Source organism: Meles meles, chromosome 11, assembly GCF_922984935.1.
Source record: "Meles meles chromosome 11, mMelMel3.1 paternal haplotype, whole genome shotgun sequence".
Classification (NCBI taxonomy): Eukaryota; Metazoa; Chordata; class Mammalia; order Carnivora; family Mustelidae; genus Meles; species Meles meles.
Genome location: NC_060076.1, coordinates 65,546,015 through 65,567,700, shown reverse-complemented (window position 1 = coordinate 65,567,700; position 21,686 = coordinate 65,546,015). Strand labels below are relative to the sequence as shown.

The 21,686-nt window shown below is 39.0% G+C and overlaps 1 pseudogene; it reads right to left on the bottom strand.

Annotated features, from left to right (window-relative positions):
• Positions 1 to 1,564: 1,564 nt before the first annotated feature.
• LOC123952593 lies at positions 1,565 to 20,853 on the bottom strand (annotated as a pseudogene).
• Between the last annotated feature and the right edge of the window lie 833 nt (positions 20,854 to 21,686).

Below are 21,686 nucleotides of genomic sequence, written 5' to 3'. Positions count from 1 at the left end.
GTTGACCTCCCCTTCTTTCTTCATGATAAAATCCCTATATGGTTCATGTATCATTGTGTCTAGGAAACTTCTTTTAAAAATACTCTTTTGTATTTTCACCTTCTTCACTTTCTTCCTTCTTCAAGCCTGAAATGTGGATGTGATATCTAGAGATCTAGCAGCCATTTTGAAAAACACAAGCTGAGAGTTAAGGATGGTAATACAGATAGGTAGAAGGAATCTGAGTTTTTGATGACTAAATGGAACAGCCAACAGCCATATCTTTTAAGACTCCCCAGTTCTGCATGTTTTATGTGAGAAACAAACTCTCATCTTGCTTAAGTCATTCTTATTTCTGAAATATATTACTAATGGTTTAAAGCCATTCTGACTGGTAGAACACCTTTATCCAAGTTGGTTTTTGACTGGATGATTCTAATAATGGGGTTTGCTGGTGTGTGGCCCACAGCTAGATGGCCACCAAATATTTATGCTTCCTCCACAGTGTGGAGTTCTGCCACAAAGGGATTACTCAGGTAGAGCCTTCTGTTTTGTCACTCCCTACATCTGGGTATGGTCATGTGACTTGTTCTCAGTAATAAAATGTGAGCTGAAGTGACGTGTGTTGTTTCCAGACTGCCAATGTTAAGAAGAGGATTTACCTAACCCACAGTCTCTTCTGACTGTAAGCTAGATGCAAAGAATCAAACCAAGGACACTGAGGCCCTAGGAGATAGCAGAGCCCCAGTCAGGCTCTATCACTACAAAGATGGAAGGTGCCAGCAATTACAAACCTTCTGTAACTGCACATGAGTGAGAAATAAGCATGTATCATGACTGAACTATTACATGTTTTGTTGGTTAATTTGTTATAATAACCAGATTTACCTTAAGTAATACAGAAATTGGTATTAGAAATAGGATAGTGATGTGACAAAAATCCAAAATACGTGAAGCTCCATTAGTGATCGGGGGAAGCAGTTGAAGAAGCTAATATCCAAACCTGAATAAACACAGCTTCAATTCATGCAGCCACAAGACATTTGGCAAAACTGTCTAACTTATGAGCTGGAAAGAAGACCAGAGTCTATGAGTCAGTAGCTTTAGTGGAAATGGTTGGTAAGTTGGCATGATAATGTATACTGACATTTACTTTCTGCTTTTAACAAGTTATTATTAAAAAAAAAAAAGGTGGATGTCTGGGAAGAGTTGGCCAGCTTATAAGCAAAAATGGAAGGTAATCGAGAAAATCCGAACATTTGGGGCTTCTAAGGGTTGCAGAAACTGCCTGCAGACCTCACTAATAAGAAACAAGACTGAAAGAGGTCTTAGGTACCAAAACTTATACCTAAAGCAACAATCCTTCAAGAAGGCAGCATTACGGGGCACCTGGGAGGCTCAGTTGGTTAAGTGTCTGCCTTCGGCTTGGGTCATGAGCCTAGGCTCAGCAGGGAGACTGTTTCTTCCTCTGCCTCTCCTCCCCCAATTTGTGCTCTCTCCCCCACTCACTCTCTTTCTCAAATAGGTAAATAAATAAAATCTTAAAAAAAATAATAAAAAGAACACAGCATTCTCATCTACTGTTTCAAACGGCCTCAATGTAGTCCCCACTAAGAGAGCAATAGGGGGCAAAGAAATAGAGAAAAAGATTTAGGCTTCAGAATTCTGGCCTGGGTTCAGTTAAAAGCACATCGAACTGCTGGGATGCAAACAGATCAGAAGCCTACTAAGTGTCACAGTGAATTCATAACCACAAGGGGTCACAGAGATTATGGCCAAAAGGAATTCTTTCTAGACAGCATGCTTGGCATCCACTAAGTGGACTGCTCTCCCACCACTGTCAGTATCTGCCCTGTAGGATTTTTGCCATCGCTATAGACAAATTGCTATGACTTCTGTGTTTCTCCAGTTTTCTTGTCTGAATGGACATTTTATCCTGTCCCTGTTCTACCATTATATATTGTAGAGCAGATAATTTTTTGGTTTATAGGATATAAACCATGAGGAGTCACTTTTGGGTTTTGTAAAGAGGACTATGTACCACCTGGATGCAGTAAACTAGCTGGGTCTTGGGAGGAATTGAGTATGCTCTATGTGTGGGAAGATGGGTGCTCTGGGAGTTTTGTTTGTTATGTGATAGGCTAGAGAGACATGGATAGCTGTCCACTGAGTTTCATTTTCTACAGAAATTATTTTTCAGTCAAAGGGATAAGATTTCCTAGCTCTCTATGTATCATAGGTGGGGGTCAATCTGTTGATAAGCTATTTTTACAGCTTATATATTTGTAAGAAATTTTTAGGGATAAGACTTAGCAGCCTGTGGTTTTGCCAAACATCCAGGTGATTCTGGTGACTGCTCAAACGTGGGAGTCATTGCCTTAAGAGATAATGGAGTTCAGTTTCTAAAAAGCTAGAGTCCTTCTTTCCCCAAGGAAGAAAACCATACATTAATCAGGAACACTTATTTTGGACTTAACCTGAGTGAAAAGTAGTTCTTTCACACTTGAGCCATCATACATTTGGGAATGTATCTGTTTCAACAGTTTAACTCACTTGGAGAGAGTGGAAAGGGACTAAGAACTGAAACCATCTATATCCCAACTACCCCAGACACTGAGAACTGAAACTACTTCACTTACCTTATTATTCACATTAACATGTTTTTTTTTTTTTTTTTAATTCCTCTGTCGTCATTACTTTTCTGGAAGTTGCTTTCCCTAGCAAGCTTTGAGAGCTCATCACAGAGCTTTCCAAAATAAAGTCTCTGATGGAAGACATCAAAAGGCAGTTTGTAACCTACCATTCTTTGAAGCCCTCACCTCAAAACCCATTCCTTATTGTTTTCACCAATCCTGTTTTATTTGATCTTTACCCAATTCTAACCAAACCCTGTATTGAAAGACCTATCTTAAGACAAACTTCAAATTTTCACTAAATTTTGACCCGACCTTCACCTCTTTGAGACACTGCCAAGGCTCCGAGGAGGTGTGGTGCTTGCTTACCAATTCAAACAAGAAACTCAGCTTTAGCTTATCAACAGATTGTGTTGGTGGTATTTGGAAACCATCACTGAACAGGACTAACATAATACCACTATATCCATGAGTTGCTTAGTAAATAAGGTAAGTAGAATTCATGTAGATTGAGAGCATATAATAATTTATGTGCTTATAACTAGAATAATGAAATCATGACCTCTCATCCTCCCTAGGCAGAGTATGACCTTGGCCAAGAATTTAATCAAGAACTTACAAGTACTGATTTTATAGCCTCAGCCAGGTCTAATACAGCTAAGGGAGCAGCTGTAAATGGTACAGTTTTTGAGCTACCAATAAGTTTTCTTTGTCTTCCTAGAAGACTTGAGAGGTCATAATTTGAAAGCAGAGAGTGGATGAGGGAAAATAAACAATACTGCTTATATTATATTTGTGTAGTAAATAATGCACAGGACAGATTTTATTGATCGAGAGGTGGCTTATAAATTATGACTCAGCAAGAAAATACTTCCCTTCCTCCTCATGGGTTTACTGCGCTACTTCTGAGAATTAAAATTTGTCCTTGGGAGATGGTATGAGGAACATGATAATGTATTTGTGTATTTTATCCACTAGTTAGCCCGGACAGTCGAGAGATTAAAATATGTTCAACTTCCACTAGAGGAGAGACATCAAGAAAACTTGATTTTAAGTGACCCACAGCTATTCTGACATGCTTCCTGAGATTGGAGTACAGTCTTCCCTCACACCTATGCCCACCTGTTCTGACAGTTGGAGAGCCACCACCAGCTTTGGTTCTCGGGCCTTCTTCTCTGGAGTATAATTCCAATCTGGATGAAGTAACTCATGCTTGAGCACTTAGACTGCTGAGAGAGAGATGTGGATCTCCAGAAGACCAGTCTTTATGTGTTGAGACTAGAGTTTCTTGGAAAGTGGCAGGGGTGAGTGACATCTATGTACGACTGGGTTTAGCAGGAGGTACTTTCATAGGCTTAATAACAGAGAAGCAAGAGATTCAAACGGGAAAGAGGAGTCGTCCCTGGAGAGGGTTAACTCTTTCAACACTTAGACCTAGGACTGTGTGATACCTCTCCTGTGTGATAATTCCAAACATTTGGTGAGCACAGTGTATCCTCAGAGGCATGGGTCGTAGTCATAAAAACAATAGGGGACAAGGCAGGAAGCAAAGTCTGGCTGTCTCCGGGCCTGTGTGGACAAAGCAGCATCTTTATTCTGGAGCCCATGAGTTCCAGATGGTGACTGGCAGAAAAAAGGACAGAGCAGATGGGGCAGGGAGCAGCAGCGGATGGGGGACAATTCAGGAGAACTTAAAAATGAGATCACTCCCCATAAATACATACTTACACACTTTATTGGCATATATAACTTTGAATGTAGAGTAGAAAAAATGGGCTAGTGAATGAACTACATATTTTGATGAAGATCAAATAAAAAACTATTATCCCTCACACATTAAATTGGACATTATTTGTATATGATGATATGGAGGGCTCCACAAAGTCTATAAAAGTTTTTATAAAATTGTCCTTTTTACAAATTCATGGAAACTGAAAATAAATTAGTGGTTGTCTTGGGCTAAAGGTGGAAATGGAATTAGGCAGAGGGGTCTTCTGTGGGTGAAGAGAAAGCTCTAAAATGAGATTGTAGTGATGGATGCACAACTTTGTAAACTTACTTAACTGAATTTACACTTGCAATAGGAGAATTTTGTAGAGAGTAAATTATACTTCAATGAAACTGTTTTTAACAAAACCCCCAATTGCTCTTTTCAGTGGGAAAGAATACTTACTTAAGGCACCTGGGGTGGCTCTGTTGGTTAAGTATCTGCCTACAGCTCAAGTCATGATCTCAGGGTCCTGGGATCAAGCCCTGCTCGGCAAGGAGGCTTCTTCCCCTTCTCCCTCTGCTCCTCCCCCCCATTGGTGCTCTCTCTCTCTCTCCCCAATAAATAAATGAGATATTTTTTTAAAGGAATATTTACTTAAAATCCTCTTTCAAAAAAACTCTCCTAGGAATGTGCACCTTAAGTGCTGCCTGGTCTTCAATCAGAGAATGAATTAAGAAAAAATGAGTCCAGAGCATTCCATCTGAAGTGCCAAGTTGATGACTTCACTGAAAATATAGTACATGTCAACTTTTTAATTAATTAATTAAACCACACCTACTTTTGCAATTTGTGGTGAAATATCTACTAATGCTGAAAATTGTTTTCAACTGAATATGTACAATGGGTTGGTAAAGTTCCTCTATAATAAACTGTTATTATCATTATGAATTTTTTATGCCTTGGAAAACAGCTAAAGCTGATGATATCTTTCTGTCTCAAAATTTTGCAGAGCAAATGATCTGAATTAGTTCTCGTTTATATTGCCTGACCTGAATCCCCTGGCTAAGGCTGACCAAAACATGAGCAGAATTTGGAAATGGGTCTGAGAGAACCACCCCATTTGTGGGCAGCTGTCATGTCAGCAGGTGGGTTGAGGAGCTGTGGGGCAGCAATTGGCCATGAGGATGGAGAAGTGAAAAAAGATAATCTAAGAAAAGAGAAAATCTGACCCACAGAGCCCATGGAGCTCACAGAGGAGAGCTCAGAACAGGGCATACTGCCTGACCTCTCAGTGACCCTTCAGCTCCCAGAGGCCTTGGCCCTTTTCTGAGGCCCAGCTGCATTTCTGCCCATGGTCTCTCAAAGACACCTGTCTTTCTGTTTTATGTTACTACACTAAGATGGAAACATAATTATAGGTACAGGAACACAACTGGGAAGATAGTCACCAAATTGGCAACACCCGTTCCATCTGGGTAGTAGGATTGCTGGTGATGTTTATCTCCTTCTTGGGTTTGTATTTAATTTAAAATTCTCATTTTGTAATGAGGCTAGTTTTTTTTTTTTTTAAGATGTTAATTATTTAATTGATGAGGAGAGAGAGACACACAGCGAGAGAGGGACTACAAGCAGGGGGGGAGAGGGAGAGGGAAAAGCAGGCTTCCCACTAAGCAAGGAGCCTGATGTGGGGCTCGGTGTGGGGCTCGATCCCAGGACCCTGGGAATCTGACCTGAGCCCAAGGCAGACACTTAATAACTGAGCCACCCAAGTGCCCCAGGTTAGTTTTTTATTTTAGTGAAATATATATGACACAAACTGTTCTGTTTTAACCATATGACAGTGAGAATTCAGTGGCATTTGGTTCATTCACCATGTCAGGCAACCATCATGGCCATCTAGCTCCAGAACATTTGCATCACTCTAAAAGGAAACCCTGTACTCATGGAGCAGCTACTCCCCATCCCCCACTCTCCCTAGGCTGTGGCAACTGCTAATCTGCTTTTTGTCTCTATGGATTTGCCCATTCTTGAAGGTTACAGTCATTTTTTTTTTTAAGTTTAACATGAGTAAAACAATAACAGACCCCCTGAAGGTCTGTGGCTCCCTTGCTAACCTACACTGGAATGCCTCTGATATTTGCAATCACTGCTGTGGAAATAGCTGATCTCTTATAACACTAAATTTGTATTAGGCAATAAACTTCAAATTTCTCTAATTAAAAGTCATAAAGTGAATGAATGTTATAAATAAGTTAGTTTAAACACTCATATGTTTTCTTTTTTTTTTTTAAGATTTTATTTATTTATTTGTCAGAGAGAGAGAGCACATGCACAAGTTGGGGGAGGGGCAGAGACAGAGGGAGAAATAGGCTCCCAGCTAAGCAGGCCGAGCTCAGTCCCAGACCCCAGGATCATGACCTTAGCCAAAGGCAGATGCTTAACCAACTGAGCCACCCCAGGCGCCCTTTTTATTTTTTTTTCTAAAAAGATTTTATTTACTTGTTTGATAGTGAGAAATTTTTTTCTTTTCCTTTTTTTGTTTTTAAGTAGGCTCCCTGCCTAGCATGGAGCCCAGTGCAGAACTTGAACTCATGACCCTGAGATCAAGACCTGAGCTGTGATCAAGAGTCAGAGGCTTAACTGACCAAACCACCCAGGCACTCCAAAGCACTAATACATGCCAAAGTAAGAAAAATTATTTCCTTTTCCTGGCTCTTTTTGAATGATCTTTGTCCTTACTGCCAATATTTGTGTGGCTTTCACAGAGCAAAAGTGTGATGATTAATAAGCCTAATGACATTGGTTTTTTTTCTGTGTCTGGGCTTAAAAACTATATGATAACATTTTTACTCTTATTTGGAGATTCTAAGAGTTTTCTCCAGTTTAGTGGATTAAGTGAAAGGAATATGTAGGACAACATATAAATTTCAAGAGTAAGAAAACAAAAGTATTTCACAAATTTACAAGAAGAAAAACAAACCAAAACATTTTTTAAAAGATTTTATTTATTTATTTGACAGAGAGAGAGAGCACAAGCAGGGGTAGTGGCAGGCAGAGGGAGAGGGAAGAGCAGGCTCTCCACTGAGTGAAGAGCCCAATGCACAGCTGGATCCCAGGATCCCAGCATCCTGGGATCATGACCTGAGCTGAAGGCAGACTCGTAACCAACTGAGCAACTCAGGCACCCCTAGACAAATCAAAACTTTAAAATAAAAATTAAACCAAAGAACATCATAAAGTAACATTATATGACACTAATTCTTCTACTTGGAAAGAGAATTTATAGAAGTAAGTAGACACTATCACTAATTTAACTTTGAAATATGGTCTTCATGCTAGAAACTCTCAAAAATTCTGATTAGCTACATAAAGATGCAGTACACAATTACTGGTTTTGAAAAAAGACTCAATAGCTTTGGACATTAATTCGTAATGACAAATCAGAAAAATGCTGATTTATTTTAAAACAATCTAGTTTTAAAAAAACATTTATAAATGAAACTAGTACCTCCCTCATGATCGTATGAGGAGTAAATGAGATGGAGTGAAATTTGATGCTCAATGAATAGGTTTTTTTAAAGTGAAATTTACCCTCTTTGCAAGTCATTTCCCACATTCTGTATAGCACTCAATACAGTTGACCCTTGAATAAGATGGAGGTTTGAAAACCTGCATATAACATTTGGCTTCCTCAAAACCTTAACTGCTAATAGCCTAATGTTGAACAGAAACCTTACCAATAACATAGTCAATTAATACATATTTTGTATATGTATTAATATTGCATTCTTACAATAAAGTCAGCTAGAGAAAAAGGTTATTAAGAAAATGATAAGGGGGGCGCCTGGGTGGCTCAGTGGATTAAGCCTCTGCCTTCGGCTCAGGTCATGATCTCAGGGTCCTGGGATCGAGCCCCGCATCGGGCTCTCTGCTCCGCGGGGAGCCTGCTTCCTCCTTTCTCTCTGCCTGCCTTTCTGCCTACTTATGATCTCTCTGTCAAATAAATAAATAAAATCTTTAAAAAAAAATGATAAGGAAGGGGCGCCTGGGTGGCTCAGTGAGTTAAGCCTCTGCCTTCAGCTCAGATCATGATCTCAGAGTCCTGGGATCGAGCCCCACATCGGGCTCCCTGCTCAGCAGGGAACCTGCTCCCCATCTCTCTCTCTGCCTGTTTCTCTGCCTACTATGTGATCTCTGTCTGTCAAATAAAGAAAAGATACATGCCCATGTGTTCACTGCAAAATTATTTACAATAGTGAAGATATAAAAGCAATTCAAGTGTTTATCAATAAATGAATAAACAGGGAAGATGTGGTATATGTGTAAAGTGGAATATTAGTCATAATAAGAATGAAATTTTGCCATTTGCAACAACACGGATAAACAAAGAGGGTATAATGCTTAGTGAAATAAGTCAGGGAAAGACTAATACTATATGATTTTCCTCATACGTGAAATTTAAGAAACAAAACAAGAGACAAATAGAATCTTTTTTTTAAAAGATTTTATTTATTTATTTGACAGACAAAGATCACAAGTAGGCAGAGAGACAGGCAGAGAGAGAGGAGGAGGAAGCAGTCTCCCTGACAAGCAGAGAGCCCGATGCAGGGCTCGATCCCAGGACCCTGAGATCATGACCTGAGCTGAAGGCAGAGGCTTTAACCCACTGAGCCACCCAGGTGCCCCCAAATAGAATCTTAAATACAGAAAACAAATTGGTTGTTGCCAGAGAAGAGTTAGGTAGGGGATGGGTGAAGTAGGTGAAGGGGATTACGAGTACATTTATCGTGATAAGCACTGAGTAGTGTATAGAATTGCTGAATTGCTATATTGTATACCTGAAACTAATATAACACTGAATGTTAATTATACTTCAGTTAAAAAGTGTAGAACCCAAGTAGTAGTTTCTCTGACTTTAGCCATAGAAACATTGTTCTAGATATGTTTCCTTAGGCAAGGAAAACAAAAGCAAAAATAAACAAGTGGGACTACATCAAAATAAAAATCTTTTGCACAGTGAAGGAAACTATCAACAAAACAAAAGGCAACATACTGAATGGAAGAAGATATCTGCAAATGATATATTTGATAAGAGGCTAATATCTAAAATATATAAAGAATTTACACAATTCAACATGAAAAAACCCCTAAACAATCCAATTTAAAAAACAGGCAGAAGACCTGACTAGACATTTTGCCAAAGAAGATGTATAGATGGCCAACAGACACAGCAGTGTCATTAGGAAAATGCAAATCAAAACCACAATGAGATACCCCTCACATTATCAGAATAGCTAAAATCAAAAAGACAAAAAATAACAAATGCTGGCAAAGATGCAGAGAAAAAGGAACCCTTGTGCACTGTTGGTGGGAATGTAAATTTGTACAGCCACTGTGGAGACCATATGGAGATCCCTCAAAAAATTAAATAGAAGAAAACCACATGATCCAATAATTTCACTATTGATTATAATTCAAAGAACATGAAAACACTAATTTGAAAAGATTTTTGCACCCCTATGTTTATTGTAGCATTATTACCAATAGCCAAGATATGGAAGCAACTTAAGTGTCCATTGATAGATGAATGGATAAAAAAGATTGGTATGCATAGGAGTCAAGATGGCGGAGAAGTAGCAGCCTGAGACTACATCAGGTAGCAGGAGATCAGCTCGATAGCTTATCTAAACATTGCAAACACCTACAAATCCAACGGGAGAGCGAAGAGAAGAAGAACAGCAACTCTAGAAACAGAAAATCAACCACTTTCTGAAAGGTAGGACTGGCGGAGAAGTGAATCTAAAACGACGGGAAGATAGACCGCGGGGGGAGGGGCCGGCTCCCGGCAAGCGGCGGAGGAACGGAGCACAAAATCAGGACTTTTAAAAGTCTGTTCCACTGAGGGACATTGCTCCAGGGGCTAAACCGGGGTGAAGCCCACGCGGGGCCAGCGTGGCCCCAGGCCCCGCAGGGTCACAGAAGGATCGGGGGTGTCAGAGTGTCGGAGAGCTCGCAGCTATTAGAACGGAGAAGCCGGCTGCCAAGACAGAGCCGAGGACTGAACTCTCAGCTCGGGGTTACCTTGAACTGGTCGCGGGCTGGGTGAGCTCCGAGCGCGGCTAGAGGCTGGGGATACGGGAGTGATTGGGTGCTGTCCTCTGGGGGCGCACTGAGGAGTGGGGCCCCAGGCTCTCGGCTCCTCCGGGCCGGAGACTGGGAGGCCGCCATTTTCATTCCCGTCCTCTGGAACTCTACGGAAAGCGTTCAGGGAACAGAAGCTCCCAAAAGCGAACCCGAGCCGATTACTTAGTCCGGCCGCCGGTAAGGGCGGTGCAATCCCGCCTCGGGCAAAGACACTTGAGAGTCACTACAACAGGCCCCTCCCCCAGAAGATCAACAAAATATCCAGCCAGAACGAATTTCATCTATCAAGGAGAAAGCAGATTCAATTCCTAAGACAGCAGAGCAATTCCAGAGGAGGAGAAAGCAAAGCACGGAACTCATGGCTTTCTCCCCATGATTCGTTAGTCTTGCGGCTACTTCAATTTTTTTTTCTTTTTTCAATTTTTTTTTCTTTTTTCAATTTTTTTTTCTTTTTTCTTTTTTCTTCTTCTGCTAAATTTTTTAAAACTTTTACCCTTTTCTTTTTTAACATTTTTTGACTAGTTCATCTAAATATATATATTTTTCTTTCTTTTTTGTATTTTTTTATTTTTTTTATTTTTTAAATTTTTTTCTTTCTTTTTTTTTTTTTTCTTTTTTCTTTTCTTTTTTTTTCAGAAGCTGTTTTATCCCCTTTCTCCCCCCCACAATTTGGGGTCTCTTCTCATTTGGTTACAGCGCATTTTTCCGGGGTCTTTGCCACCCTTTTAGTAGTTTATTTGCTCCTTCATATCCTCTTATCTGGACAAAATGACAAGGCGGAAAAAATCACCACAAACAAAAGAACAAGAGACAGTACCGAAGGCTAGGGACCTAATCAACACAGACATGGGTAATATGTCAGATCAAGAGTTCAGAATGACGATTCTGAACATTCTAGCCGGGCTCGAAAAAGGCATGGAAGATATTAGAGAAACCCTCTCTGGAGATATTAAAGCCCTTTCTGGAGAAATTAAAGAACTAAAATCTAACCAAGTTGAAATCAAAAAAGCTATTAATGAGGTGCAATCAAAAATGGAGGCTCTCACTGCTAGGATCAATGAGGCAGAAGAAAGAATTAGTGATATAGAAGACCAAATGACAGAGAATAAGGAAGCCGAGCAAAAGAGGGACAAACAGCTACTGGACCATGAGGGGAGAATTCGAGAGATAAGTGACACCATAAGACGAAACAACATTAGAATAATTGGGATTCCAGAAGAAGAAGAAACAGAGAGGGGAGCAGAAGGTCTATTGGAGAGAATCATTGGAGAGAATTTCCCTAATATGGCAAAGGGAACAAGCATCAAAATCCAGGAGATGCAGAGAACCCCCCTCAAAGTCAACAAGAATAGGTCCACACCCCGTCACCTAATAGTAAAATTTACAAGTCTTAGTGACAAAGAGAAAATCCTGAAAGCAGCCCGAGAAAAGAAGTCTGTAACATACAATGGTAAAAATATTAGATTGGCAGCAGACTTATCCACAGAGACCTGGCAGGCCAGAAAGAGCTGGCATGATATATTCAGAGCACTCAACGAGAAAAACATGCAGCCAAGAATACTCTATCCAGCTAGGCTATCATTGAAAATAGAAGGAGAGATCAAAAGCTTCCAGGACAAACAAAAACTGAAAGAATTTGCAAACACCAAACCAGCTCTACAGGAAATATTGAAAGGGGTCCTCTAAGCAAAGAGAGAGCCTAAAAGTAGTAGATCAGAAAGGTACAGAGACAATATACAGTAACAGTCACCTTACAGGCTAATAATGGCACTAAATTCATATCTCTCAATAGTTACCCTGAATGTTAATGGGCTAAATGCCCCAATCAAAAGACACAGGGTATCAGAATGGATAAAAAAACAAAACCCATCAGTATGTTGCCTACAAGAAACTCATTTTAGACGCGAAGACACCTCCAGATTTAAAGTGAGGGGGTGGAAAACAATTTACCATGCTAATGGGCATCAGAAGAAAGCTGGAGTGGCAATCCTTATATCAGATCAATTAGATTTTAAGCCAAAGACTATAATAAGAGATGAGGAAGGACACTATATCCTACTCAAAGGGTCTGTCCAACAAGAAGATCTAACAATTTTAAATATCTATGCCCCTAACGTGGGAGCAGCCAACTATATCAACCAATTAATAACAAAATCAAAGAAACACATCAATAATAATACAATAATAGTAGGGGACTTGAACACTCCCCTCACTGAAATGGACAGATCATCCAAGCAAAAGATCAACAAGGAAATAAAGGCCTTAAATGACACACTGGACCAGATGGACATCACAGATATATTCAGAACATTTCATCCCAAAGCAACAGAATACACATTCTTCTCTAGTGCACATGGAACCTTCTCCAGAATAGATCACATCCTGGGTCACAAATCAGGTCTCAACCGGTATCAAAAGATTAGGATCATTCCCTGCATATTTTCAGACCACAATGCTCTGAAGCTAGAACTCAATCACAAGAGGAAAGCTGGAAAGAACCCAAATACATGGAGACTAAACAGCATCCTTCTAAAGAATGAATGGGTTAACCAGGAAATTAAAGAAGAATTGAAAAAATTCATGGAAACAAATGATAATGAAAACACAACAGTTCAAAATCTGTGGGACACAGCAAAGGCAGTCCTGAGAGGAAAATATATAGCGGTACAAGCCTTTCTCAAGAAACAAGAAAGGTCTCAAGTACACAACCTAACCCTACACGTAAAGGAGCTGGAGAAAGAACAAGAAAGAAACCCTAAACCCAGCAGGAGAAGAGAAATCATAAAGATCAGAGCAGAAATCAATGAAATAGAAACCAAAAAAACAATAGAAAAAATCAATGAAACTAGGAGCTGGTTCTTTGAAAGAATCAATAAGATTGATAAACCCCTGGCCAGACTCATCAAAAAGAAAAGAGAAAGGACCCAAATCAATAAAATCATGAATGAAAGAGGAGAGATCACAACTAACACCAAAGAAATACAGACAATTATAAGAACATACTATGAGCAACTTTACGCCAACAAATTGGACAATCTGGAAGAAATGGATGCATTCCTAGAGACATATAAACTACCACAACTGAACCAGGAAGAAATAGAAAACCTGAACAGGCCCATAACCAGTAAGGAGATTGAAACAGTCATCAAAAATCTCCAAACAAACAAAAGCCCAGGGCCAGACGGCTTCCCAGGGGAATTCTACCAAACATTTAAAGAAGAACTCATTCCTATTCTCCTGAAACTGTTCCAAAAAATAGAAATGGAAGGAAAACTTCCAAACTCATTTTATGAGGCCAGCATCACCTTGATCCCAAAACCAGACAAGGATCCCACCAAAAAAGAGAACTACAGACCAATATCCTTGATGAACACAGACGCAAAAATTCTCGCCAAAATACTAGCCAATAGGATTCAACAGTACATTAAAAGGATTATTCACCACGATCAAGTGGGATTTATTCCAGGGCTGCAGGGTTGGTTCAACATCCGCAAATCAATCAATGTGATAGAACACATTAATAAAAGAAAGAACAAGAACCATATGATACTCTCCATAGATGCTGAAAAAGCATTTGACAAAGTACAGCATCCCTTCCTGATCAAAACTCTTCAAAGTGTAGGGATAGAGGGCACATACCTCAATATTATCAAAGCCATCTATGAAAAACCCACCGCAAATATCATTCTCAATGGAGAAAAACTGAAAGCTTTTCCGTTAAGGTCAGGAACACGGCAGGGATGTCCATTATCACCACTGCTATTCAACATAGTACTAGAAGTCCTAGCCTCAGCAATCAGACAACAAAAAGAAATTAAAGGCATCCAAATTGGTAAAGAAGAAGTCAAACTATCACTCTTCGCAGATGATATGATACTATATGTGGAAAACCCAAAAGACTCCACTCCAAAACTGCTAGAACTTGTTCAGGAATTCAGTAAAGTGTCAGGATATAAAATCAATGCACAGAAATCAGTTGCATTTCTGTACACCAACAACAAGACTGAAGAAAGAGAAATTAAGGAGTCAATCCCATTTACAATTGTACCCAAAACTATAAGATACCTAGGAATAAACCTAACCAAAGAGACTAAGAATCTATACACAGAAAATTATAAAGTACTCATGAAAGAAATTGAGGAAGACACAAAAAAATGGAAAAATGTTCCATGCTCCTGGATTGGAAGAATAAATATTGTGAAAATGTCTATGCTACCTAAAGCAATCTACACATTTAATGCAATCCCTATCAAAATACCATCCATTTTTTTCAAAGAAATGGAACAAATAATCCTAAAATTTATATGGAACCAGAAAAGACCTCGAATAGCCAAAGGAATATTGAAGAACAAAGCCAAAGTTGGTGGCATTACAATTCCGGACTTCAAGCTCTATTACAAAGCTGTCATCATCAAGACAGCATGGTACTGGCACAAAAACAGACACATAGATCAGTGGAACAGAATAGAGAGCCCAGAAATCGACCCTCAACTCTATGGTCAACTAATCTTCGACAAAGCAGGAAAGAATGTCCAATGGAAAAAAGACAGCCTCTTCAATAAATGGTGCTGGGAAAATTGGACAGCCACATGCAGAAAAATGAAATTGGACCACTTCCTTACACCACACACAAAAATAGACTCCAAATGGTTGAAGGACCTCAATGTGAGAAAGGAATCCATCAAAATCCTTGAGGAGAATGCAGGCAGCAACCTCTTCGACCTCAGCCGTAGCAACATCTTCCTAGGAACAACGGCAAAGGCAAGGGAAGCAAGGGCAAAAATGAACTGTTGGGATTTCATCAAGATCAAAAGCTTTTGCACAGCAAAGGAAACAGTTAACAAAACCAAAAGACAACTGACAGAATGGGAGAAGATATTTGCAAACGACATATCAGATAAAGGGCTAGTATCCAAAATCTATAAGGAACTTAGCAAACTCAACACCCAAAGAACAAACAATCCAATCAAGAAATGGGCAGAGGACATGAACAGACATTTCTGCAAAGAAGACATCCAGATGGCCAACAGACACATGAAAAAGTGCTCCACGTCACTCGCCATCAGGGAAATACAAATCAAAACCACAATGAGATATCACCTCACACCAGTCAGAATGGCTAAAATGAACAAGTCAGGAAATGACAGATGCTGGAGAGGATGTGGAGAAAGGGGAACCCTCCTCCACTGTTGGTGGGAATGCAAGCTGGTGCAACCACTCTGGAAAACAGCATGGAGGTTCCTCAAAATGTTGAAAATAGAACTACCCTATGACCCAGCAATTGCACTACTGGGTATTTACCCTAAAGATACAAACATAGTGATCCGAAGGGGCACGTGTACCCGAATGTTTATAGCAGCAATGTCTACAATAGCCAGACTATGGAAAGAACCTAGATGTCCATCAACAGATGAATGGATCAAGAAGATGTGGTATATATACACAATGGAATACTATGCAGCCATCAAAAGAAATGAAATCTTGCCATTTGCGACGATGTGGATGGAACTAGAGCGTATCATGCTTAGTGAAATAAGTCAATCGGAGAAAGACAACTATCATATGATCTCCCTGATATGAGGACATGGAGAAGCAACATGGGGGGGTAGGAGATAGGAGAAGAATCAATGAAACAAGATGGGATTGGGAGGGAGACAAACCATAAATGACTCTTAATCTCACAAAACAAACTGGGGGTTGCTGCGGGGAGGTGGGATTGGGGGAGGGGGAGCGGGCTATGGACATTGGGGAGGGGAAGCGAACCATAAGAGACTATGGACTCTGAAAAACAACCTGAGGGTTTTGAAGGGTCAGGGGTGGGAGGTTGGGGCAACCTGAGGGTTTTGAAGGGTCAGGGGTGGGAGGTTGGGGGAACAGGTGGTGGGTAATGGAGAGGGCACGTTTTGCATGGAGCACTGGGTGTTGTGCAAAAAGAATGAATACTGTTACGCTGAAAAAATAAATAAAATGAGGAAAAAAAAAAAAAAAAAAAAAAAAAAAAAAAAAAAAAAAAAAAAAAAAAGATTGGTATGCATATACAATGGAATATTACACAGCCATAAAAAGAATGAAAGCTTGCCATCTGGGACTGCATGGACAAACATAGAGAGTATTATGCTCCCAAAATAAGTCAGACTGAGAAAATAAGTACCACATGATTTCACTCATATGTGGCATATAAAAAGAACAAAACAAATGAAAAAACAAACAAATGGAATTGTTAATTAAACCTATAAATACAGAGAACAAATGGTTGCCAGAGAGAAGGGGTTTGGAGCATAGGCAAAATGGATGAAGTGAAAAGGAGTGGGAGATACAAGCTTCCAGTTACAGAATGAATAAGTCACAGGAATAAATGGCACATCATAGGGAGTATGGTCAGTGATATTTTAATGGCATCTTGTAAGAGATGGTAGCTACACTTGTGGTGAGCATAGCATAACATATAGAGAAGTTGAATCACTATATTGTACATTGGGTGTCAACTATATTAAAATTAAAATGTTTAAAATATTTTATTTATTCATTTGAGACAGAAATACAGAGAATGTAGAGAGAGAGTATGAGCTGGGGGATCAGCAGAGGGAGAGGGAGAAGCAGACTACTTGCTGAGTCCGGAACCAGACATGGAGCTTGAACCCAGGACCCTAGGTTCATGACTTGAGCAAAACACAGACACTTAACCATCTGAGCCACCCAGAGGTGCCTCCAATTAAAATTTTTTAATAAAATAAAATTCTCCCAAAATGAAAAAAGAGACTCTTGAAAATAGCAAGAGAAGCAAATCATCATGTACATGTAGTCCTCAATAATATCAATGGCTAATTTCCATCAGAAACCATGGAAACCAGAAGGCAGTGGGATGATGTATTCATAGTGATAAGGTTTTTAAAAATTGTCTACTGCTGGGCAGTTTTCCAATGCAGTTATATAATTTTACATTCCCACCATCAGTTTATTAGAGTTGTGGTTTCTCCATGATCTTGCCAATCCTGACATGTAGTTAGTCCTTTTCATTTTTGTCAGCTATTTTACTGCATGTATAATGGTATCCCACTGTGATTTTAATGTGAATTTTCTTAAAGACTGTTGGTGCTGAACATCTTTTTGTGTGCTTATTTGATCCAGAGATCTTCTTTGGTGAAGTGTCTTCACATCTTTTGCCTAATTTGTCATTAGTTTTCTTGTTATTTAGTTTTGAGTGTTCTTTATGTATACGGTATACAAGTCCATTATCACAAGTGTGATATGTAATATGTTGTTCCTATCTTTTTTTAATTGAGATATAATTGACATATAACATTATATTAGTTCCAGGTATATAATATAATGATTCAATATTTCTATATATTGCAAAATGATCACCACAATAAGTCTATTCTCTGTCACCATACAGTGTTACAAATTTTTTCATGGGATGAGAACTTTGAAGATCTACTTTTCTAGCAACTTTTAAATATGCAAAACAGTATTGTTAACTATAGTCACCATGCTGTACATTACATTCCCATGACTTATTTATTTTACAACTATAAGTTTCTACATTTTGACCACCTTCACCCATTTCAGCTATCCTCTACCTCCTTCTCTGGCAATCACCAATCTGTTCACTGTATCTATGAACTTGGATTTTGTTTTGTTTTGTTTTGGGGGGAGTGTTTTGGGGATGTTTTAGTTTTTATTCTGGATTTCACATGTAAGTGAGATCATGCAGTATTTGTCCTTCTCTGCCTGACTTATTTCACTTAGCATAATGCCCTCAACATCCATCTATGCTGTCACAAATGGCAAGATTTCTTTTCTTTTATTTTCTTTTTTTGTGGCTGTTCTATTGCATATATTAATGTTCTATTGCATATGTTAGCACATCTTCTTTATCCATTGATCCATCGATGGACAATTAGGTTGTTTCCATATCTTGGTTATTGTAAATAATGCTTCAGTGAGCATGAAGATGCAGATATTTTTTTAAGTTAGTGTTCTCATTTTCTTCAGATAAATAGCCAGAAACGGAATTGGTGGATTATATGGTAGTTCTTCTAATTCTTTGAGGAATATCTATACTGTTTTCCTCAGTGGCTATATTAATTTATATTCCCACCAACAGTGCATGAGGGTTTCTTTCTCTTTACATCCTTCACAACACTTGATATTTCTTGTCTTTTTGATAATAGCCATTCTAACAGATGTGAGGTGATATCTCATTGTAGTTTTGATTTGCATTTTCCTGATGATTAGTGATGTCGAGCACCTTTTCACCTTGGAGCACCTTGGGAAAATGGTCCTCTGCCCATTTTTAACTGGATTACTTGCCTTTTTGTTGTTGATTTGTATAAGTTCTTTTATTTGTTCAGATCTGAGTGGGAAAGACTCACTTCTGTGTTTCTCCTTTACTGCCACACTACTACACAGTCACAACACTTCTGACACTAGATGTGGTTTTCCCCCCCAAACCAAGCAATTCCACAGCACCAGCTGAGTGTTCTAACATTTAAAACAATTCTGATACTATCTACATAGAGATAGCATCAGATACCACAGGTTAAGGGCCTATAAGACTGCCCCACTCCCCGCCCCCAACTGAAAAGATACCATCATCAAGCCTGGGTTTTAACCTATTTTTTGACTGATCAGCTATAAATCAGAGGTTACTGTGAGCCCTTCCTCAGGTTCAGTTAAGTTGCTAAAGCAGTTCACAGAACTTAGGAAAACAGTTTGCTTACCATTTACCATTTATTATAAAAGGATATGATAAAGGATACAGATGAACATCCAGGTGAAAGAGAAGTGCAGGGCAAGGTATATGAGAAGGGGCATGGAGCTTCCATGCCTTCTGCAAGTATGCTACTCTTCTAGTACCTCTACATGCTCACCAACATGGAGGCCCCCCAACCCCCACTGGAATTTTTATGGAGGCTTCATTACATAGGCATGATCAATCTTTAACTCCATTTCCAGTCCCTCCCCTCTCCCTGGAGAATGAGGAGCAGAGCTAAAAATTCCAGGCTCCTTATCTGGCTTGGTCTTTCTGGTGACAAGCCCCCACCCAGGAGCATACCAAGTCACCTCATTAGAAAAAAAGACACTGCTATCTCCCAGGAAATCCAAAAGAAACATAGAGACCATCCAAAATGTTCTAGTATCCTTATATTTAACTGTTGTGGCTTGCTGAATCAAAGCAGCTGAATTTAATATAAATTCAATGTCATTTCCTTCAATATTTAACTCCTCTTTCTGGGCCCAAACTATTGAACAAGGAATGCCTGGCCTCATCCAAACCGTGCAAATGTATTTTTCATCCAAGAATTTTTGGATTTCAATAAGAGAACCGTTCTCCTGAATAACAATGTTGATGGGGAAGTAAGCATTCACAGACCTCATCTTGTACTGGAAGCCCAACCCTTGACTGTGTTCTGTACATAACTACAGATGGTGTAAACAGTAATGAGTTCCTCCCATTTCTCTACCAATTGTCAACTCTTTTTCTTTCCCAGGAAACTGAGTTCTACGTTGATGTGATTGAAGACCCTTCACAGGGTTCCTCTGGGCCTCTTCACAGTAATAGTGCATCCTTTCACAGTGAGGTCAACATTTTCTGGAATGTCAACTGTCTGATTGAAGAGAATGGTCTTCATTCTCACAGGAGATGTGGCAAAGCCCACTAATTTTCTTTAACAGCAAGGTGAAGTCAACAGAAGACTTCTTGCCATTTCCCCTCAATTCCAATCAGCAACATCCCAACACACAGCCAACCTCTGAGCCCAAAATACTCCCCAAATTCATCATGAAATCTGGCTACAATCTAGTTCACAAGTCCCTCTGGCTCCAGACGGTGTCTTGAGCTCATCCACACCACCACACCATTCCTTTTGTGTTCTTTGTACATTTCTGTTCCGTTTTCTCTGGAACGTTTTGTGTTGCTTCTCTCTATACTCAATTCCCCTGTCCACCTTCCTCCATTCTTTTACTTCTTCACTATTATTTCTGGTTTCACAACTTCCATGAGGTTTGATCTTCAAAAATCATCAATGATTTCCCAATATCAAAATCCAATGGCTTCTTTTAAATTCAGTTTCTATGTTCATCCTCAGACATAACCTTTGTTGTCGGTTTAGTAGTATCTTCCCAGACTCCTTAAAATGCACTTGTAAACATGTGCATATAAAAATGCAGAGTATATCTTATGACTTTTCTTAAAAACCTCGCTGAGATTAAGCTGTTCCTATTGCTTTGTAACTTGCTTTTTCACTTAGAAAAACATGTCCTAGAGATTTCTCCATGCCACTCATTCAGCTTCATCTTATCCTTTTTATTCACTGTATAGCATAGGATTTCCATGGCATGTATTAATAGCATATTTTGACAATATTATTCCCAATTAATCTTCTACTGATGGGCATTTAGACTGTTTAAATTTTTTCTAATATTTTAAACAATAATGCAATGAACAGTCTTGGTTATGATACCTTATGCACAGGGGAAAATGTTGCTGTATTGAATAATTACTAGGTTGAAAGCTATAGAAATTTTACTTGATATAGTCAAATTGCCCTTCAAAACACTGTGATAACTTACATTTCTCCCAGAAGTATAAAAGAGGACACATTTCCTTACATGCACTTTAATACTAAACATGATAAAAAAATTTTTATTGTTGCAAAATTGATGGGCAAAGTCATTTATTATTTAAATGTGCATTTCCTTGATTATGTTGCTTTTGAGCAGCATTTCATATGTTTGCCAGCTATTTGCTTTTTTTTCTTCAGAAAATTCCTATTCAAATATTTGGTGTATTTTTTCCATTGAGTTGTCTTCTCAATGATTTGCATAAGTGTTTGCATATTCTACATATTTATCTATTGTAAGTAATGTATACTTTGTAAATATTTTCTTCTGATTTCATACTTCTTTTACATTGTTTACAGCATCCTTGGTTGTTCAGATATTTTTAGTTTACATACAATTAAATATGCCAGTCTTTTCCTTTATAGTTTCTGGGTTCTGTGATTTGCTTAAGGCCTTTCCAGCCCCAAAACCATAAAAAAATATTTTTTGTAATACTTTCATAGTTGAGTTTGGTCTAGCTTATTTTTTTTTAGCTGTTAGCTTACTAGTCTATCTTAATTTTGTTATTGTGGGTATGACATGAAGTACAAATATAGTTTATTTTTTAAACGCAAATGGACTGTATGGCAGAAAACTCTAGATGCTCAGCAAAC